We start from the raw sequence: 13448 nt of genomic DNA on the forward strand, positions 1-13448 counted from the left end.
TGGCCAACAACCTCCTTCCCTCAGTAAGAGCATTGAAGATGGGTCGTGGCTGGGTCTTCCAGCATGAACATGACCCGAAACACACAGCCAGGGCAACTAAGGTGTGGCTCCGTAAGAAGCATCTCAAGGTCCTGGAGTGGCATAGCCAGTCTCCAGACCTGAACCCAATAGAAAATCTTTGGAGGGAGCTGAAAGTCTGTATTGCCCAGCGACAGCCCCGAAACCTGAAGGATCTGGAGAAGGTCTGTATGGAGGAGTGGGCCAAAATCCCTGCTGCAGTGTGTGCAAACCTGGTCAAGACCTACAGGAAACATATGATCTCTGTAATTGCAAACAAAGGTTTCTGCACCAAATATTAAGTTCTGCTTTTCTGATGTATCAAATACTTATGTCATGCAATAAAATGCAAATTATTACTTAAAAATGATACAATGTGATTTTCTGGATTTTTGAAAAATAAAAAAATTACAGACCTCTACATGCTTTGTAAGAAGGAAAACCTGCAAAATCGGCAGTGTATCAAATATTTGTTCTCCCCACTGTATCAAATTACCGGCAGCATTCTCAAGGTTTCGGCCACACTAATAAAACCTGTGTGTGTTATGGAAGTTGTTGGTAACAGACTGGTCCCACTGACTCTGGAAGAAGGAGAGGCCTGCTGGAGTCATGCGGTCCTGGTGATTCCTGTAGAAATCTACAGTCTTAAAGCTCCGCTGTGACAGAGATGCACTGGGGGAGCAGAGAGGGGGGAAGCATGTTACTGTGAAATTAACGGATGGATGATTGAGGATGGTCATGGAGCGCAAATGATACTTCTATGTCCTGGTAGTCACCATAGCGACGGTCAGATGTCTTCATGGAAGTCGATGGTTCCTTCCTGTCTGAACAGGATGTAGACAAAGCGGTGAAAGCCGGTAGCCTTGGCGGGGATCGGGGCCAGGTATTGACACAGCTCCTCTCCTGATGTCACAGCCCCACCTGGGATGTTCCCACTGGAAACAAGGAGAGGACATCAATCACTCGCTTTTTTTTGGCGACCAATTTGTGATTGTTTTCATTTTAAATTACAGGTTTACATTTTCTGATGGCAATTAAACTAATGTTCATAAATTAAAACAGATTATCTAAAAAGGGTCATTATCTTAATCAATCATCATCCTATTGTTGGTGGAAGGAGTTAGTTACGGGCAATTCCACAGTAACAGAGTGATGTTGAGACTCTGCAAAGTTAAACAAACCATACAACTATGCACAAGGACTACTTTTAACAATTTCCACAGACAATTTTACAAAAACACATGAAGAACAGTGCAGACTTGAAGAACAGTGCAGATGCAAAGTTGGGTAACAGAATGACGGTTTGTGCTGTTGGTGCCGTCATTCTGTTACCAAACTTTACATATGCACTGAGTCTCAGCATCACTCTTGCTGTGGAATTGCCCTTACCCCCAGACGATTTAAACCACTTACAAGTTTGACAAAAGCACAATACAATTATCATTATTGCAATACTCACACCAGCCAGTGCACATACTCCCCTTCACTGTCCAGCAGATGCTCGTCTGAAATGAAAGAATCATTCAGTAAATGTTTCTTTAGTCATACATTCACATGGGGACACAGTGCCACCATGTGGACATGTTAAGAACTGGATTACAAAACTCTTGGTATTCTCTGATGGTGTATGTCTTACCTGGGCTGGTGAGCAGCAGTGTCCATAGGGAGCCCTCCTCTGACACAAAACTGACCTGAGGTGCCATAGCAGCCTGTCACACACAGAGGACAGAAGGTGAAATATAAGAAAAAGAGAGGCATGCAGGATTCAGAGAGCTAAAAAAATATACTATAACTGTCGAAGTATCTGTTATGAAAACTACTGTATCCCCTACGATCCATTTCTCTTACCTCTGTGGGCGTCAAGCGGTTCCCATAATGTACTTGTGCTGGGCTGTCTTGGTCATAGCTGACGCGCAGTGTGCCGCGGGGGACGAAGTAGGCCATGGGGAACAGATCCTTGAAGATCCCATAGTGATACGCCAAGGTAGTGGGTTCGATCCCCGGGACCACCCATACACAAAAATGTATGCACGCATGACTGTAAGTCGCTTTGGATAAAAGCGTCTGCTAAATGGCATATTATTATTATTATCCGCTAGCTTCTGGACGTCGTACGTGCCACTCATCTCCTCCCAGCCTGCCTTCACCCGATCCAGGGGAACCTTGACTGGAAAAACAACAAAGACCCCGCATCCATATTAAGCCTTTACACACGTGGGAATTGGCCTATATGGATAATAGGGCTGAATTGAAATGTTTCTTACAGAATAAATATGAAAAGCATATGCATAACCTTGATACCAATTGAAAGGGAACCGTTTGGAGATTATGGGAAAATGATTAGACCAAAGCTGGACACAACCGTTCAACTGACAAGACTGAATCCAACCATTACACTTGATTTTGTGTGCAGTTCCCTGTCTTAGGTCAGTTAGGATCACCACTTTATTTTAAGAATGTGAAATGTCAAAATAATTGTAGAGAAAATGATTTATTTCAGCTTTTATTTATTTCATCACATTCCCAGTGGGTCAGAAGTTTACATACACTCAATTAGTATTTGGTAGCATTGCCTTTAAATTGTTTAACTTGGGTCAAACGTTTCGGGTAGCCTTCCACAAGCTTCCCACAATAAGTTGGGTGAATTTTGGCCCATTCTTGGGATGGTGTTCTTCGGCTTGCAAGCGTCCCCCTTTTTCCTCCAAACATAACGATGGTCATTATGGCCAAAGAGTTCTATTTTTGTTTCATCAGACCAGAGGACATTTCTCCAAAAAGTACGATCTTTGTCCCCATGTGCAGTTGCAAACCGTAGTCTGGCTTTTTTATGGCGGTTTTGGAGCAGTGGCATCTTCCTTTCAGGTTATGTCGATATAGGACTTGTTTTACTGTGGATATAGATACTTTTGTACCTGTTTCCTCCAGCATCTTCACAAGGTCCTTTGCTGTTGTTCTGGTTATTGATTTGCACTTTTCACACCAAAGTACGTTCATCTCTAGGAGACAGAACGCATATCCTTCCTGAGCAGTATGACGGCTGCGTGGTCTCATGGTGTTTATACTTGCGTACTATTGTTTGTAAAGATGAATGTGGTACCTTCAGGCCTTTGGAAATTGCTCCCAAGGATGAACCAGACTTGTGGAGGTCTACAAAAAAAAAAATCTGAGGTCTTGGCTGATTTCTTTTGATTTTCCCATGATGTCAAGCAAAGAGGCACTGAGTTTGAAGGTAGGCCTTGAAATACATCCACAGGTACACCTCCAATTGACTCAAATGATGTCAATTAGCCGTAAGAAGCTTCTAAAGCCATTACATAATTTTCTGGATTTTTCCAAGCTGTTTAAAGGCACAATCAACTTAGTGTATGTATCCTTCTGACAAACTGGAATTGTGATAGAGTGAATTATAAGTAAAATAATTTGTCTGTAAACAATTGTTGGAAAAAATTACTTGCGTCATGCACAAAGTAGATGTCCTAACCGACTTGCCAAAACTATAATAAGAAATTTGTGGAGTGGTTGAAAAACAAGTTTTAATTACTCCAACCTAAGTGTATGTAAACTTCCGACTTCAACTGTATATACTGTACTTTTCTCAGCATTTGTTGATCACAAAATCAGAAAATACTTTTGATACATTAAGTAACAAAATTATTCCTGGAAAATGTGGGGTAGGTGCAACATAAGACAACATCTCCAAAGTTTGCACAGTTCCTAAGTAATTTCAATGCACTTTTGTGACTCAAAGAAATGTCTTCAACTATAAGGTGCTTTTGAGCTTTCCTAGCTGTGCCGTTGAGGAACTAGAACAAGCACACTTGTACTTGTTTTGAACACAACACTGCATACCTGCCATCACAATTACTGTTGTTTACGCAATCCAAAAACAGTCCATTATGAATCACAATCTGGGTCAGGTGGGCATTATTTGAATGCCTGTTCTATTGCCAACATGACTAGCTAAGTTATAAAATACGATCTTAAAGTGTTAGGCTTTCACAATGCAATTCCGGGAGACAGATCAACATTTTGGTTCGCATAGAAAGTAGTCATGAGTACATTGAGGTGCGTGTGCCGTGGCAAATTTTCTTAACATTCATTATTTTCAGAACAACCCATGGTATGACGCCATGTCATCTGGTAACTGTACATCAAACATAGTGATCATAAACGTTGACACTGTTTATGACATGAGTTTTATGATATGGAAATGTCAAGTGCACATTTGGACTTACATTTGGCTTGCTTGTATGACATCAAAGCAGTATTTATTATAATCCTCAATGTCTCATCTTTCAAAATACATACAGCCCTCTTAATTTACAGCATTTCTCTCACTCAGACAAAAACAACAGTGAAAAAGTTGCCCAATTAGCTGGAGGGATGGGGGCAACTTCTTGTTGCGCGTGGTGCTCAAGTTCAGAATGGCTGTCAGTCATTACATTAAAATGTATTCTGTGTAGGTTGTAATTCATCTATATATTTATATCTTCTAAAGCAGGGCTGAATGGCTGATAACACTACTTGAACCAGTAAGTGCATTAGCTACCTCCAGTGCCATAAAGGTCCTCCTGGCAAAGGCCACTGTACATATTGTAGGAGGGCACATTAGTTAACGTTTTTGTGTCAGTGTATACGAAAATTCTGGCCACCATGCTCAGGGTCCTCTTGCTTCTGATACTGTCTATAGGTCAGCCACCAGGCTGGAGTGTTCCTCGCCACCTCAGCTTTCTTGAGGTAGTGTGTGTAGCTGCGATACTTTTCTAGTGATTCCAAGTTTTTGTAGTCTATTTCCTAATTTGGCATTGGTCCCAATGGAGCAGACCGTCGGCATAAAATTGCTGAAATTGTTAAGTTGCGTCAATTCAAATCTGGTATTGGAACAAAAAGAGGTCAATACACGTCTTCTAAAATAGACTAGTATTTTAATTAATGCAAAACACTTCAATGGTAAATATGATGTTCGTATATATGGGTCCACTGAAATACCACGCAGGGCAGACAGAGAACTGGTCCATTGTTATAAGTTCTTCTTTAAATACTCTGACAGAGATAGTTCCCGCTCCCTGCTGGCCTATCAGAGTAGAGACTGAGCGTGGTTTAGACTTACTCAGCCTATCGTTGGCGCACAGGCTGGTCCCAGCCCCTTGGCGCTTCACTGTTGCCAGGTGTCAGTTGTTATCTGCAGCTTGTCACAATAGTCAGCACCCATAGACACAGTTTTTCTGTACTTTCCCACTCTAACTGTACTCTTTGTACATATGTCCTTGGACAGTTCAACAAAGAGGCAGTGTTTGAGTAAGTGAGTCACAAGCCTTATCTCCTCCTACCCCCTAACGTTCCTCACATTAATCACAGCTTGCTATATCAAACAATCCACATCAGTACAGCACAAACCTATCATGTTTAATCATCAATGCACTCCTTCTAAGCTAACAGCACATCTAAAATAAGAGAATAATTTCCCACAAAATTCACAAACACATATTACCAGAGGAATACGATATGCAAGCATAAGGCATAACAGGGAGTAGCCACTAGCTGCGACAGGCTCACCATTATAATAATTCCACAATTTGGATCTAATAAACCATAATTAACACCGTACCCGCGGTCCCAAATGTCCGGTCCTAATGTCCTGGCATTGCTGACCCCTAAAACTGTGCCCATTCGCAGCACAGAGCCGCAAAACATACAAGACGCAATTTTGGTGGTGATTCTTCTTCTTCTTCAAGGTTTATTGGCAGACTACACTCATTTGGTGTATTGCCGCCACCTACTATACGGGGTAGTAAAAAATACCCCAAAAACAAAATGTTTTAGATGAAGAAATCACTAACCACATTCACGCTACTACCCTGAATAAATTTTTTTTTTTAATGTACTACTGCACTCGGATTTAAATGTCTATTCAGATCCCTACACAGGCCCATGAACCTGAATTCAGTACTCCCTGTAACATTTCATCTGTAAAGTCCTGGAGATCCAGAAATCAATTTGCCGTCTTCACGATGACGTCTAGCTAATTAGATTTTTTATTAGTTTGACAAGTCAATTCATCACTTGCGCTATAAACACTAAAGTCCACCATATTCACTGTTAGTGTGTCAGGATGCGTCTCCTGCATGGCATTCACTGCAGACTGTGGGACATCCACTACCATCTCATCTCTACTCACTCCTTCAGCTATTTTCACTGCCTCCACATAGGACACCTGCTGGATAGCCCTGTTCCTAGTTACAGCAACCTCCATCCTTACAGGGCACTCCGGGAACGTGATTCCCATCACAATTACAGCAACATGTTTCAGTTGACTCTTCAACTACTACATATTATTTCTTCGACCAACACTTGCCTCGTGTCCAAACTTTTTACAATTGTAACACTGCAGCGGCTTCTGTGCATACGGACTCACCGCATATTTCACATTAAGTCGGGAGAACCACTTCATCAAACGACAGTAAAACCGATAGGCGTCTTTGCTCCTTCTTTCTATCATTCGATTCAAGCGACGTGCGTCTACCACGCCTGGAACGTTATCCCTAAACCTCTACGTCAAACGAGACACCAGAGCTGACACCTTTCACCCGTGACCTACTCTGAAAATCATAGCTTTCCACATCATATGTCGACATCTTGTAGAGCTTTCTCATTTTGCGCTTGTAGAGCTTTCTCATTTTGCGCTTGTAGAGCTTTCTCATTTTGCGCTTTTGACACACAAATCAACATCATACCGCTCCTGTGTCCTGCTTGGTCACTCTGACCGATTCCACTTTACCCAATTCGTCCTTCACCATCTTCGAGAGCGCAAACGGGTCAACCAATAAAATATCCTGCTGTTCATTTCCAACTTTAGCCCTTTTTGCTCCACTCTTCTTCACCATAGTCCACTCATTCTCACCAGCTGTCAGTGGTCGAAAAAGTACCCAATTGTCATACTTGAGTAAAAGTAAAGATACCTTAATAGAAAATGACTCAAGTAAAAGTGAAAGTAATCCAGTAAAATACTACTTGAGTAAAAGTCTAAAAGTATTTGGTTTTAAATATACTTAGTTTAAGTATCAAAAGTTAATGTAATACAAAAATATACTTAAATCAAAAGTACAAGTATAAATCATTTCAAATTCCTTATCTTAAGCAAACCAGACAGCACAATTTTCTTGTTTTATGAATTTATGGATAGCCAGGGGCACACTTCAACACTCAGACATAATTTACAAACGAAGCATGTGTGTTTAGTGAGTCCGCCAGATCAGAGGCAGTAGGGATGACCAGGGATGTTCTCTTGATAAATTCGTGAAATTTAGCATTTTCCTGTCCTCCTAAGCATTCAAAATGTAACGAGTACTTTTGGGTGTCAGGGAAAATGTATGGGTTAAAAAGTACATCATTTTAATTAGGAATGTAGTAAAAGTAAAGGAAAGTACAGATACCCAAAAAAGCTACTTAAGTAATACTTTAAAGTATTTTTTACTTAAGTACTTTACACCACTGCCAACTATACTCGCACCAAGAGAATCGCACAATACTTCCGCTTCCACCGGGCGCTGTCTGACTTCGTGAACTAAGAAACGCAAATTTGAACATCCGATAGGTGGGAATAGCTATTATGTGTATGCGTAATTCGTCATCATGTGGAGCGTCTACCGCGTTCATAACAACTCGGAATTCGGAAATCTCTGACTTCCGACATCAGTGTGTTCAAGACAACTGGTTACTCGGAAAAACGAACTCTGACTGAGAAAAATCTTTTGGACAATCATCCAACTCGTAATTCCAACTCGGGCCTTTTTCTAAAGCGCCGACTTTCGGACCTGAAAACCACCGACGTCATGATTTTACCTACTGTTTTCCGAGTTCCCAGTTGTCTTGAACGCACCATATATCTGTATTATTTCGGTAAGGCGGATTCCCAGCAAATGTATTCACATCAGCTGGCCTACTTTAATATTTTGCACTGGTGAGCTACATTTACTTTTAAGTGGAATTTTAGCTAGAATTATATATGTGAAGTGTTTTAACGTTAATCCGCTTAGCTATTATCATATAACTGTACTCATATTTCGACTTGATAGGTATCTTTTTACTGTAATCATGGTTACAACCGAAGTAAGGTTAGCTAGCTGTAGCTATCTGTTAACGTTAGCGCGCTGGCTAGTATCTAATTTGAAATAGCTAAACTAGCTACAAACTGCTGGCTTTGCTATAGCCTATATAGCATCGTTTGACCCACTCACTGTATGTCATCAAATTACAACATCACATAGTGTATAACGTTAATTCCTTTGTAATGGTCGAGTTGCTCATAATGTCCAACTGTCACCATGGTCATTCTCCTAAATCTATTCAACCGGGGTTCCGGTTATTTAATTTTTTTACCCTTATTTAACTAGGCAAGTCAGTTAAGAACAAATTGTTATTTACAATGATGGCCTACCAAAAGTCAAAAGGCTTCCTGCGGGACGGGGGCTGGGATAAAAAAATATATATGTATAGGACCAAATACACATCACAACAAGAGAGACAACACAACACTACATCAAGAGAGACCTAAGACAACAACATAGCATGCATGGCAGCAACACACGACAACACAGTATGGTAGCAACCCAACATGAAAACAACCCAACATGGCAGCAGAACATGACATGGTACGAACATTTTTGGGCTCAGACAACAGCACAAAGGACAAGAAGGTAGAGACAACAATACATCACACGAAGCAGCCACAACTATCAGCAAGAGTGTCCATGATTGAGTCTTTGAATGAAGAGATGGAGATAAAACTGTCCAGTTTGAGTGTTTTTTGCAGCTCGTTCCAGTTGCTAGCTGCAGCGATCTGGAAAGAGGAGCGACCCATGGATGTGTGTGCTTTGGGGTCCTTTAACAGAATGTGACTGGCAGAATGGGTGTTGTATGTGGAGGATGAGGGCTGCAGTAGGTATCTCAGATAGGGGGTGAGGCCTAAGAGGGTTTTGTAAATAAGCATCAACCAGTGGGTCTTGTGATGGGTATACAGAGATTACCAGTTTACAGAGGAGTATAGAGTGCAGTGATGTGTCCTATAAGGAGCATTGGTGGCAAATCTGATGGCCGAATGGTAAAGAACATCTAGCCGCTCGAGAGCACCCTTACCTGCCGATCTATAAAATACATCTCCGTAATCTAGCATGGGTAGGATGGTTTACATACACCTTAGCCAAATACATTTAAACTCAGTTTTTCACAATTCCTGACATTTAATCCAAGTAAAAATTCCCTGTTTTAGGGCATTTAGGAGCACCACTTTATTTTAAGAATGTGAAATGTCAGAATAATAGTAGAGAGTGATTTATTTCAGCTTCCCACAATAAGTTGGGTGAATTTTGGCCCATTCCTTCTGACAGAGCTGGTGTAACTGAGTCAGGTTTTTAGGCCTCCTTGCTCGCACACGCTTTTTCAGTTCTGCCCACACATTTTCTATAGGATTGAGGTTGTGATGGCCACTCCAATACCTTGACTTTGTTGTCCTTAAGCCATTTTGCCACAACTTTGGAAGTATGCTTGGGGTCATTGTCCATTTGGAAGACCCATTTGCGACCAAGCTTTAACTTCCTGACTGATGTCTTGAGATGTTGCTTCAATATATCCACATAATTTTCCTTCCTCATGATGCCATCTATTTTGTGAAGTGCACCAGTCCCTCCTGCAGCAAAGCACCCCCACATCATGATGCTGCCACCCCCGTGCTTCACTGTTGGGATGGTGTTCTTCGGCTTGCAAGAACCCACCTTTTTCCTCCAAACATAACAATTGTTATTATGGCCAAACAGTTCTATTTTTGTTTCATCAGACCAGAGGACATTTCTCCAAAAAGTACGATCTTTGTCGCCATGTGCAGTTGCAAACCGTAGTCTGGCTTTTTTATGGCGGTTTTGGAGCAGTGGCTTCTTCCTTGCTGAGCAGCCTTTCAGGTTATGTCGATATAGGACTAATTTTACTGTGGATATACAGTGGGGAAAAAAAGTATTTAGTCAGCCACCAATTGTGCAAGTTCTCCCACTTAAAAAGATTAGAGAGGCCTGTAATTTTCATCATAGGTACACGTCAACTATGACAGACAAATTAAGGAAAATAAATCCAGAAAATCACATTGTAGGATTTTTAATGAATTTATTTGCAAATTATGGTGGAAAATAAGTATTTGGTCACCGACAAACAAGCAAGATTTCTGGCTCTCACAGACCTGTAACTTCTTCTTTAAGAGGCTCCTCTGTCCTCCACTCGTTACCTGTATTAATGGCACCTGTTTGAACTTGTTATCAGTATAAAAGACACCTGTCCACAACCTCAAACAGTCACACTCCAAACTCCACTATGGCCAAGACCAAAGAGCTGTCAAAGGACACCAGAAACAAAATTGTAGACCTGCACCAGGCTGGGAAGACTGAATCTGCAATAGGTAAGCAGCTTGGTTTGAAGAAATCAACTGTGGGAGCAATTATTAGGAAATGGAAGACATACAAGACCACTGATAATCTCCCACGATCTGGGGCTCCACGCAAGATCTCACCCCGTGGGGTCAGAATGATCACAAGAACGGTGAGCAAAAATCCCGAACCACACAGGGGGACCTAGTGAATGACCTGCAGAGAGCTGGGACCAAAGTAACAAAGCCTACCATTAGTAACACACTACGCCGCCAGGGACTAAAATCCTGCAGTGCCAGACGTGTCCCCCTGCTTAAGCCAGTACATGTCCAGGCCCGTCTGAAGTTTGCTCGAGTGCATTTGGATGATCCAGAAGAGGATTGGGAGAATGTCATATGAAACCAAAATAGAACTTTTTGGTAAAAACTCAACTCGTCGTGTTTGGAGGACAAAGAATGCTGAGTTGCATCCAAAGAACACCATACCTACTGTGAAGCATTGGGGTGGAAACATCATGCTTTGGGGCTGTTTTTCTGCAAATGGACCAGGACGACTGATCCGTGTAAAGGAAAGAATGAATGGGACCATGTATCGTGAGATTTTGAGTGAAAACCTCCTTCCATCAGCAAGGGCATTGAAGATGAAACGTGGCTGGGTCTTTCAGCATGACAATGATCCCAAACACACCGCCCGGGCAACGAAGGAGTGGCTTCGTAAGAAGCATTTCAAGGTCCTGGAGTGGCCTAGCCAGTCTCCAGATCTCAACCCCAGAGAAAATCTTTGGAGGGAGTTGAAAGTCTGTGTTGCCCAGCGACAGCCCCAAAACATCACTGCTCTAGAGGAGATCTGCATGGAGGAATGGGCCAAAATACCAGCAACAGTGTGTGAAAACCTTGTGAAGACTTACAGAAAACGTTTGACCTGTGTCATTGCCAACAAAGGGTATATAACAAAGTATTGAGAAACTTTTGTTATTGACCAAATACTTATTTTCCACCATAATTTGCAAATAAATTCATAAAAAATCCTGCAATGTGATTTTCTGAATTATTTTTTCTCATTTTGTCTGTCATAGTTGACGTGTACCTATGATGAAAATTACAGGCCTCTCTCATCTTTTTAAGTGGGGGAACTTGCACAATTGGTGGCTGACTAAATACTTATTTTCCCCACTGTAGATACAGTGAGGGAAAAAAGTATTTGATCCCCTGCTGATTTTGTACGTTTGCCCACTGACAAAGACATGATCAGTCTATAATTTTAATGGTAGGTTTATTTGAACAGAGAGACAGAATAACAACAAAAAAATCCAGAAAAACACATGTCAAAAATGTTATGGATTGATTTGCATTTTAATGAGGGAAATAAGTATTTGACCCCTCTGCAAAACATGACTTAGTACTTGGTGGCAAAACCCTTGTTGGCAATCACAGAGGTCAGACATTTCTTGTAGTTGGCCACCAGGTTTGCACACATCTCAGGAGGGATTTTGTCCCACTCCACTTTGCAGATCTTCTCCAAGTCATTAAGGTTTCGAGGCTGACGTTTAGCAACTTGAACCTTCAGCTCCCTCCACAGATTTTCTATGGGATTAAGGTCTGGAGACTGGCTAGGCCACTCCAGGACCTTAATGTGCCTCTTTTTGAGCAACTCCGTTGTTGCCTTGGCCGTGTGTTTTGGGTCAATCTTGCTGGAATACCCATCCACGACCCATTTTCAATGCCCTGGCTGAGGGAAGGAGGTTCTCACCCAAGATTTGACGGTACATGGCCCGGTCCATCGTCCCTTTGATGCGGTGAATTTGTCCTGTCCCCTTAGCAGAAAAACACCCCCAAAGCATAATGTTTCCACCTCCATGTTTGACGATGGGGATGGTGTTCTTGGGGTCATAGGCAGCATTCCTCCTCCTCCAAACACGGCGAGTTGAGTTGATGCCAAAGAGCTTGATTTTGGTCTTATCTGACCACAACACTTTCACCCAGTTCTCCTCTGAATCATTCAGATGTTCATTGGCAAACTTCAGACGGCCCTGTATATGTGCTTTCTTGAGCATGGGGACCTTGCGGGCGCAGCAGGATTTCAGTCCTTCACGGCGTAGTGTGTTACCAATTGTTTTCTTGGTGACTATGGTCCCAGCTGCCTTGAGATCAGTGACATGATCCTCCCGTGTAGTTCTGGGCTGATTCCTCACCGTTCTTATGATCATTGCAACTCCACGAGGTGAGATCTTGCATGGAGCCCCAGGCCGAGGGAGATTGACAGTTATTTTGTGTTTCTTCCATTTGCGAATAATCATACCAACTGTTGTGACCTCATCACCAAGCTGCTTGGCGATGGTCTTGTAGCCCATTCCAGCCTTGTGTAGGTCTACAGTCTTGTCCCTGACATCCTTGGAGAGCTCTTTGGTCTTGGCCATGGTGGAGAGTTTGGAATCTGATTGATTGATTGCTTCTGTGGACAGGTGTCTTTTATACAGGTAACAAGCTGAGATTAGGAGCACTCCCTTTAAGAGTGTGCTCCTAATCTCAGCTCGTTACCTGTATAAAAGACACCTGTGAGCCAGAAATCTTTATGATTGAGAGGGGGTAAAATACTTATTTCCCTCATTAAAATGCAAATAAATTTATAACATTTTTGACATGTGTTTTTCTGGATTTTGTTGTTGTTATTCTGTCTCTCACTGTTCAAATAAACCTACCATTAAAATTATAGACTGATCATTTCTTTGTCAGTGGGCAAACGTACACAATCAGCAGGGGATCAAATATTTTTTCCCTCACTGTAATTTTTGCCAGCACATGGCTAATCTTTGTTTAACCAGCTAAACAGACGCTATTAGCTAAAATTGGTTTGGCGTTACCTTTCTATCTAATAGGCTGTGTTCACAGGAGGTTGGTGGCACCTTAATTGGGGAGGACGGGCTCGTGGTAATGGCTGGAGCGGAATGGGTGGAATGGTATCAAATACATCAAACACATGGTT

At 41.9% G+C, this 13448-nt stretch overlaps 1 protein-coding gene and 1 pseudogene across 3 annotated transcripts in view; one reads left to right on the top strand and one right to left on the bottom strand.

The window, feature by feature from the left end:
* Window positions 1–581: 581 nt before the first annotated feature.
* On the bottom strand, window positions 582–6758 carry LOC311100560 (large ribosomal subunit protein mL38-like; annotated as a pseudogene). The gene is made up of 6 exons: window positions 6656–6758; window positions 1906–2105; window positions 1694–1766; window positions 1517–1562; window positions 834–992; window positions 582–729 (listed from the first exon to the last, which is right to left on the bottom strand). The product of its transcript is annotated as a large ribosomal subunit protein mL38-like (transcript).
* Window positions 6759–7728: 970 nt separating this feature from the next.
* trim65 (tripartite motif containing 65) overlaps window positions 7729–13448 on the top strand; it is a 29697-nt gene continuing 23977 nt past the window's right edge. The window contains exon 1 of one of the 2 annotated variants that reach the window (XM_084141334.1): window positions 7729–8017. The gene's annotated coding sequence lies outside the window, so the exon portion shown is untranslated. The remainder of the gene's footprint in view (window positions 8018–13448) is intronic. The other variant, XM_084141333.1, reaches the window with a different exon arrangement.

Source organism: Coregonus lavaretus, assembly GCF_964263955.1.
Source record: "Coregonus lavaretus genome assembly, chromosome: 25".
In the NCBI taxonomy this organism is placed as follows: Eukaryota; Metazoa; Chordata; class Actinopteri; order Salmoniformes; family Salmonidae; genus Coregonus; species Coregonus lavaretus.